The sequence below is a fragment of the Apium graveolens genome, chromosome 2 (assembly GCF_009905375.1).
Source record: "Apium graveolens cultivar Ventura chromosome 2, ASM990537v1, whole genome shotgun sequence".
Lineage (NCBI taxonomy): Eukaryota > Viridiplantae > Streptophyta > Magnoliopsida > Apiales > Apiaceae > Apium > Apium graveolens.
In genome coordinates, this window is record NC_133648.1 from 64597805 (window position 1) to 64606620 (window position 8816).

The following is an 8816-nucleotide window of genomic DNA, read 5'->3' on the forward strand; positions in this document are numbered from 1 at the left end:
TAATTAAGTCAGGTGTATGTGATTTAGTCCACTTCCTTGCAGATGAAAGATTTTCTCTAGAACTGGATGTTCTCCCATGATCCATGCTATCTTCATCGACATTTTCTGATGCTCCCCCTGAAATTATGCTCTCTAAGTTGGATCTTTCAGAATTTGAGTTTCCAGAATTATCAGAACTTGGCTCATCAAAACTTGATGAATCAGAACTTAAAGATCCAGTTGTAGGTTCTGATGCTTCTTGAGATGTGGTTGTATCTTCAGTATGCTCCCCCTGTACAAGTGCATCTTCCTTTGGCGTAGTCACCACATTTTCAATAACATCAGAGTTTAATCCATCAGAGTTTGCAGTATCAGGATTTAGACTATCAGGATTTACAGTACTAGAATTTAATACTTTATTTTCAAATCTCAGCTGATTATGATCATTGAAATCTTCAAGTCCCGTAATCTTCTTATCATCAAAAGAGACATTGATAGATTCCATGACCACCCTCGTTCTTAAATTGTAGACTCTGAACGCTTTTGTGGAAAGTGGATATCCAACAAAAATTCCTTCATCAGCTTTTAGATCAAATTTGGATAGCAGTTCAGGATGAGTCTTAAGAATAAAACACTTGCATCCAAATACATGAAAATACTTTAGATTTGCCTTCTTTTTCTTCACCATCTCATATGGTGTCTTTCCATGCTTGTTAATGAGTGTTGCATTATGAGTAAAACAAGCAGTCTGCACAGCTTCAGCCCAAAAATAGGTTGGTAGCTTTGCTTCATCAAGCATAGTTCGTGCAGCTTCAATAAGAGTTCTATTCTTTCTTTCAACAACTCCATTTTGATATGGAGTTCCAGGAGCAGAGAATTCCTGCTTGATTCCATGGTCTTTGCAGAACTCTTCCATGATCAAATTCTTGAACTCAGTGTCATTATCACTTCTTATGATCTTTACAGAATCTTTGACCAATTTATCCAGTTGCTTGACATGATCAATCAAGATAGATGCAGTTTCACTTTTTATGTGCAAGAAATACACCCATGTGTATCTGGTGAACTCATCCACTATGACCATATCATATTTCTTCTTTGCAATAGACATGACATTAACTGGACCAAATAGATCAACATGTAGTAGGTGATAAGGCTCAAGAATTGATGATTCAGTCTTGCTCTTGAATGAAGATTTTATTTGTTTTGCCTTCTGACATGAATCACAAAGGTCATCAGGAGCAAATACTGATTTTGGCAGTCCTCTCAAGATCTTTCTTGACTAGTTCATTTATATTGTTGAAATTTAAATTAGAGAGTTTCTTATGCCAATTCCAGCTTTCTTCAATTGATGCTCTACTTAACAGACAGATTGCAGAACCATCAGTACATGTTGAAAGCTTGGCTTCATAAATGTTACCATGCCTGTATCCTTTCAGAACAACTTTGCCTGTAGATTTGCTTACAACTTCACAGTGTTCTTCAAAGAAATTCACATGATAACCTCTGTCACAGATTTGACTAACACTGAGCAGATTGTGTTTAAGTCCTGAGACCAGAGCTACTTTCTCAATGATGACATTCCCAAGATTGATATTTCCATATCCTAGTATTTTTCCAATATTGCCATCTCCATAAGAAACACTTGGGCCAGCTTTCTCCACAAAGTCTGATAGCAGGGCTTTATTTCCAGTCATATGTCCTGTACATCCACTGTCCAGAACTAGGATGTTTTTCCTATTGCCCTGCAATCACAAAGACCATTAATGATTAGTTTTAAGGACCCAGACTTGCTTGGATCCTTTGGCCTTATTAAGTTTGTTAACATTTGCAGCGGATTTAGCATCAGAGTTTATGTTAAAAATTTTCTTATCAGCATTTACACTATCAGACTTTGTATCAGAACTTACACTAGAAGGAACAATGCTAACTTTCTATAAAGAAGGTTTTATTTGATAATAATCATAGTACCAACTATGATATTCCTTACAAGTATAAATGGAATGACATAAACTACCACAATGAAAACAAGGATTTTGTGGCCTATATCTAACAGACTGACTCTTAACTCCTGACTTTGAAGGTAAGGAGTTTATGTTCTTATTCTTCCTGCAAAAAGAAGCCAGATGGTTAGAACTTCCACAATTATGACATGTTTTTCTAGGAGCATTAAGAACAGACTTAAAATCATTTCTTTTATTCACACCTTCCTTTCCATTCCTATTTTTCATAGGTGACTTTACCTTGTTTACATTCTTAACATCTTTTAGCTTATGCTTAAGCTGCTTCTTTGTCATTAAGCCTACGTTAACTTCAGTTGGCTTTTCCTGTTTTAGTTTGTCAGAAGTTAATTCCTCTTTAACTTCTGATTTCTCAGTATCAGACTTTACAGCTACAAACTTAACAGGTTTTACCTTTGGCTTTTGTTTAACAACTATAGGCTTAATTTCTACAGTTCCTTTATCATTCCTATCATCTCCATAACCTAAGCCCTATTTCCAGTTTCCACTACTTAACAAATTCTGAGTTGTTCTGCCAGAGTTAGTCCAAGTACTGATAATCTCTCTTTCCTTTTCTAACTCAGTTTTTAGAGATTCATTCATTTTAAGTACTTCATCCCTAACATAGAAAGCATCATCTCTATCTTTCTGAGTTTGATGGAACATGACTAACTCTTTTTCTAAATAATCATTCCTCTTTTTACAAGCAAGATTTTCAGAAGTTAATCTTTCACATGTTAAAGTTTGATCTCTATAACTAATGAACATGGTTTTAAGATATCTTCTCAACTCATTAATATCATCAGTATGAAAGGCATAAGTAGTTTGAGGTACCCTTAACTCAGCAGCATCAGAACTGCTATCAGCATTTGCCATCAAGGCATAGTTCTCTTCACTTTCAGAATCTGAAGTGTCTGTCCAGCTTTTCTTCTTTGTGACAAGAGCCTTGCCTTTGTCACTCTTCACTTTCTTGCAATCAGGAGATATGTGGCATTTCTCACCACAGTTGTAGCATTTGACATTTGTGTAATCTCCTATGTCAGACTTCCCTCCTTTGCCTTCAGATTTTCTGAAACTCTTCTTATCAGAACTTGCACCTTTCCTGGAAAACTTCTTTCCCTTTCTGAATTTTCTGTATGCTATCTGATAAGTGGCATTTTATACCACTTAGAACGTCTTAAAATGGCTTAAATTGGTGTCTTGAAATCAAGTATTTTGTGTATTTGATGCGTTTTTCTAGTGTTTAGCATTACAGGGTATTAGTTGCATTTCGGAGGAGGAATCATCAAGAATAAGCCTTGGCATGTGTTCACCATTGCGAGAGGAAAGGAATGGGCAGATTACGGCGAAGGAACGGAGCAAAATTGGATTTTTTCCAGTAGAGGCCTGCGCGCCCGCGCAACAATACTGAGCGGCCGCGTAGCAACCTGCGCGCCCGCGCAGCTATGCTGAGCGGCCGCGCAGGGTCGAGGAAAAAGATAAATTATTTTAGACTTCTACTTCTGTTTGGCTTCCAATTTCTATGTAATCTGAGTTTTATGGGACTATTATATAGGTAGATTTGAGACGTTTTCACAGAGAGTATGAAGGGAATTATGTTTTAGATTGTGTTTTACGCAAGAAGCGAAGGAGATAAGGAAGAAGACCGATTTAGCACACCGCAACGAAGATGAAACATATTTTCTTGTGATTCTTGTTTCGTTGTAACGTTGGATGCTAGTTTTCTTGCTTTGACTTATTTACTCTTGTGACGTACTCTGTTTTAATATAATTAGTTTAGTTATTATTTTCTTGTGTTTGTTTATCATGATTTCATATAAACCCATGATGGCGATAAGTTCTATTATGGGCTAATCGTGATCATGGGGTTGCAACGGATTTATTATGGAATTCTTTAGTTAATTTTTTAATACTTTAGTGTGTGATGATTGCTTGATATCTAGTATTGGTTGTGCGTATTCGTCTTATGTGCGTCACGAACATATAAGATAGGGTGTTAATCTCTTGTGAAGCGACGGTGGATCTTGAGATTTAGAACTTGCCATGCTAGCATAGGTTCATGTACGTTGAGCATGATCAGTGGGTAACTCTAACAGTTTTATTTGCCCTATGTAATCAAAAGGAATAACTTGTGCTTAAATCGTTGTGTTGTCAATTTCTGTAGACATATAGGAACTCAACATAATTGATGACTATTCAACTTCTATCTTAATTGTGGATGCTTGGTAGAATGGTATTAGTACAATGAAAGTTGGCTTTTATCAGTTTCGTGTTATTCGATTAATATCATCACTGTCACATGCTAAAGGTAATAACAATGGCTATAGAAGGAAGTAATAATGAAGTTGTGATCTCATGAGTGTTTTATTATTGATAAATTGAAGTGTTAGTTAAGTGGTTAATTAAGTATTTAATTATAGTTAATATTTAATCAACAATTTTAAGTGTTATTATCTTAACATTGAGAAGTAATCATACATTGGTGAGTGAGTTTAATTAGACAATAATTTAGTCTGAGTCTCTGAGGGAACGAACTAGAAAGTATTCTATATTACTTGTGAACGCGTATACTTGCGTGAATATTAGTGCGTGTTTTCACCCTAACAAGTTTTTGGCGCCGCTGCCGGAGACTCGGCGTATTTGTTTAGTTTATGTACTTACCATCATTGGTCATTAGGACTCAGTGATTAGGACGTAGTAGTTACTTACTCTTTTCGGTTGTGTTTCAGGTACTTTAGCAAGCGTTTATGCAAACTCATTCTCGTGCTCGCAAGAGGACTTTAGATACAGCTGAGGAGACAGACGAAGTTCTTGATATTCCGGAGAAGTTAGATTTTGAGGATTCGGATTCAGGAACTGAGCAGAAAGAACCAGTAAACATGGGAGATCGTATTGTTCAAGCTGATCCAGCTCTTATGGATTTTTCTCGGCCTAAAATTGATGACATTCAGTCAAGCATCCTTCATCCGGCTATTCAAGCTAACACCTTTGAAATCAAGCCGGGCACTATTCAGATGGTGCAGAATTCTGTTTCTTTTGGAGGAGCGGCAACTGAAGACCCCAACATGCACATAAGGAATTTTGTCGAGATCTGCAGCACTTTTAAGTATAATGGCGTGACTGATGAGGCTATCAAGTTGAGGCTTTTCCCATTCTCACTGAGGGATAAGGCTAAAGACTGGTTACATTCTGAACCAGCTGGGTCCATCACTATGTGGCAAGATCTTGCGCAAATGTTTCTGGTGAAGTTTTATCCAATGGCAAAGACTGCTGCTATGAGGAGTGCTCTTACTCAGTTTGCGCAGCAACCTACAGAATCTATGTGCGAGGCTTGGGAACGCTACAAGGAAATGTTGAGAAAATGTCCACATCATGGAATGACGGATTGGATGGTGATCACTGGTTTCTATAATGGTTTGGGGGCCCAATCTCGGCCCATGCTCGATGCAGCAGCTGGAGGAGCCTTATGGGCTAAAAGCTATACTGAGGCGTATAATCTTATCGAGACGATGGCTACAAATGAGCATCAAAACCCAACTCAGAGGATGACGTCAGGCAAGGTAGCAGGTATTTTGGAAGTTGATGCAGCCACCGCTATTGCAGCCCAGCTCCAAGCGCTATCAATGAAGGTTGATTATCTGGCTACGTATGGAGTTAATCAAATAGCTATGGTTTTTGAGCTTTGTGCAGGTTCTCATGCTACGGATCAGTGTTCTCTTGTAAACGAATCTGTTCAGTATGTGAATAATTATCAGCGACAACAGCAGCCTGTGCCAGCGACCTATCATCCTAATAACAGAAATCATCCAAATTTCAGTTGGGGGAATAATCAGAATGCTATTCAGCCACCATATCAGCAAGGAGTGAGTAAACAGTTTAACCCACCTGGATTCCAGCAACCACAGTAGTATGCTACAAGGCAATCATATCCTCAACAGGGAAGTACAGCTGCACCCACTAGTGCTGATTTTGAGGAACTTAAGCTGTTGTGCAAGAGTCAGGCGGTTTCTATCAAGACCTTGGAAAATAAAATCGGTCAATTAGCCAATGCAGTGCTCAATCATCAACCTGGCACTCTTCCCAATGACACGGAAGTACCAGGTAGGAAGGAAGCTAAAGAGAAAGTCAAGGCTATTACCTTAAGGTCTGGAAAAGTGGCTGATGCTGAAAAGGCAAAGGAAGTCGAAGCTGAAGTTAGAGATGAAGAATCTAAGCAAAAGGAGAAAGCGGCGGAACCAAGGAAGACTACTGTTGAACACACTCTGCCTGAGGCTAATACAGGGGAGAAACAGCTCTATCCTCCACCACCTTTTCCTAAGAGATTGCAGCAACAAAAGCTGGATAGACAGTTCGGGAAGTTTCTGGAGGTGTTCAAGAACTTCACATCAATATACCTTTCGCTGAGGCTCTGGAACAAATGCCAAGTTATGCGAAGTTTATGAAGACTATTCTTGCAAGGAAGGTGAAACTGGATGACCTTGAAACCGTTGCTCTCACGGAAGAATGCAGTGCTGTTCTGCAGCAAAAGTTACCACCAAAACTGAAAGATCCAGGAAGCTTCACCATTCCTTGCACCATTGGCAATCTAACTTTTGACAAGTGCCTTTGTGATTTGGGAGCAAGCATTAATCTGATACCGTTGTTGATCTTTAAAAAGCTGGATCTGCCTGATCCAAAACCCACATACATGTCGCTACAATTGGCTGACCGTTCCATTACTTACCCAAGGGGCATAGTTGAGGATGTGCTCGTCAAAGTGGATAAGCTCTTCTTTCCAGCATATTTTGTTATTCTGGATTTTGAGGAAGATAAGAAGATTCCCATAATCTTGGGGAGGCCTTTCTTGGCTACTGGCCGTACCTTGATAGATGTGCAAAAAGGGGAACTTACTATGCGGGTCCAAGATCAGGATGTGACCTTCAATGTATTCAAGGCAATGAAATTCCCTACAGAAGATGAGGAGTGCTTAAAAGTGGATGTGATTGATACTGCGGTTACTTCGGAACTCGATCACATGCTAATGTCTGATGCATTGGAAAAGGCCTTAGTGGGGGATTTTGACAGCGATGATGAAGATAGCAATGAGCAATTACAATATCTGAACGCTTCTCCATGGAAGCGAAAGCTGGACATACCATTTGAATCTCTTGGTACTTCTGACCTTAAGAATGCTGAAGGGAAGCTCAAACCATCAATAGAGGAAGCACCTACCTTGGAGCTCAAACCATTACCTGAACACTTGAGGTATGCTTTTTTAGGTGATTCATCTACGTTACCTGTTATTATTTCATCTGACCTTTCAGGTAGTGAGGAAGACAAGCTCTTAAGGATTTTGAGAGAATTCAAATTGGCTATAGGATGGACCATAGCAGACATCAAGGGGATAAGTTCTTCATATTGTATGCATAAAATTCTGCTAGAGGAAGGTAGTAAGCCAACTGTGGAACAGCAGCGAAGACTGAATCCCATCATGAAGGAGGTGGTGAAGAAAGAAATTCTGAAATGGCTAGATGCAAGCATCATTTATCCTATTTCTGACAGCTCATGGGTGAGCCCCGTACAATGTGTACCTAAGAAGGGAGGTATCACTGTGGTCACAAATGAAAAGAATGAGCTCATCCCTACTCGAACAGTTACAGGATGGAGAGTATGCATGGATTATAGAAAATTGAACAAAGCCACAAGGAAGGATCACTTCCCCCTTCCATTTATTGATCAAATGCTTGACAGATTGGCGGGTCATGAGTATTTTTGTCTTCTGGATGGTTATTCCGGGTATAATCAGATTTGTATTGCACCAGAGGATCAGGAAAAGACTACCTTCACTTGTCCATTTGGCACATTTGCTTTTCGCAGAGTTTCGTTTGGGTTATGTGGCGCCCCGGCCACTTTTCAGAGATGTATGATGGCTATATTCTCTGACATGATTGGAAATAACGTCGAAGTGTTCATGGATGACTTCTCCGTCTTTGGACACTCATATGATGAATGTTTGAATAATCTGCGCGCCGTACTCAAAAGATGCGTGGAAACTAATTTGGTGCTTAATTGGGAGAAATGTCATTTTATGGTGCGTGAAGGCATTATCCTTGGGCATAAGGTCTCTAGCAAGGGTCTGGAGGTGGACAAGGCCAAGGTGGGAGTCATTGAAAATCTTCCCCCACCTAATTCTGTGAAAGGAATCCGTAGTTTTCTTGGTCATGCGGGTTTTTATCGGCGATTCATCAAGGACTTTTCAAAGATATCTAAGCCGTTGTGCAATTTGCTTGAGAAAGATGTGTCGTTCAAATTTGATGATGAATGTTTGGCAGCATTCGAGACTCTCAAGAAGAGTTTGATCACTGCACCAGTTATTACAGCACCAGATTGGACAGAACCGTTTGAGATGATGTGTGATGCGAGTGATTATGCGGTAGGTGCAGTTCTGGGACAGCGCAAGAAAAATCTCTTCCATGTGGTCTACTATGCGAGTAAGACTTTAAATGGTGCCCAATTGAACTACACCACTACTGAGAAGGAGCTTTTGGCTATAGTCTTTGGCTTTGAGAAATTTTGATCTTATCTGCTTGGTACAAAAGTAACAGTATTCACTGATCATGCAGCTATTCGCTATCTGGTTTCTAAGAAGGATTCGAAGCCGAGACTCATTCGTTGGGTGCTTTTACTTCAGGAATTTGAGTTAGAGATCAAAGATAGAAAAGGTACTGAGAATCAAGTAGCTGACCATCTCTCTAGGTTGGAGAATCCCGATTCTACTTCACAAGATAGGACGTTAATCAATGAATCTTTTCCGGATGAGCAGTTGTTTGCAATTCAGGAGGAAGAACCATGGTTTAC

The 8816-nt window shown here is 39.4% G+C and overlaps 1 non-coding gene across 1 annotated transcript; it reads right to left on the reverse strand.

Moving 5' to 3' along the window:
• Positions 1-5251: 5251 nt before the first annotated feature.
• Positions 5252-5358, reverse strand: LOC141709482 (small nucleolar RNA R71). The gene has a single exon (XR_012570056.1). It is a non-coding gene; the product is annotated as a small nucleolar RNA R71 (small nucleolar RNA).
• Between the last annotated feature and the right edge of the window lie 3458 nt (positions 5359-8816).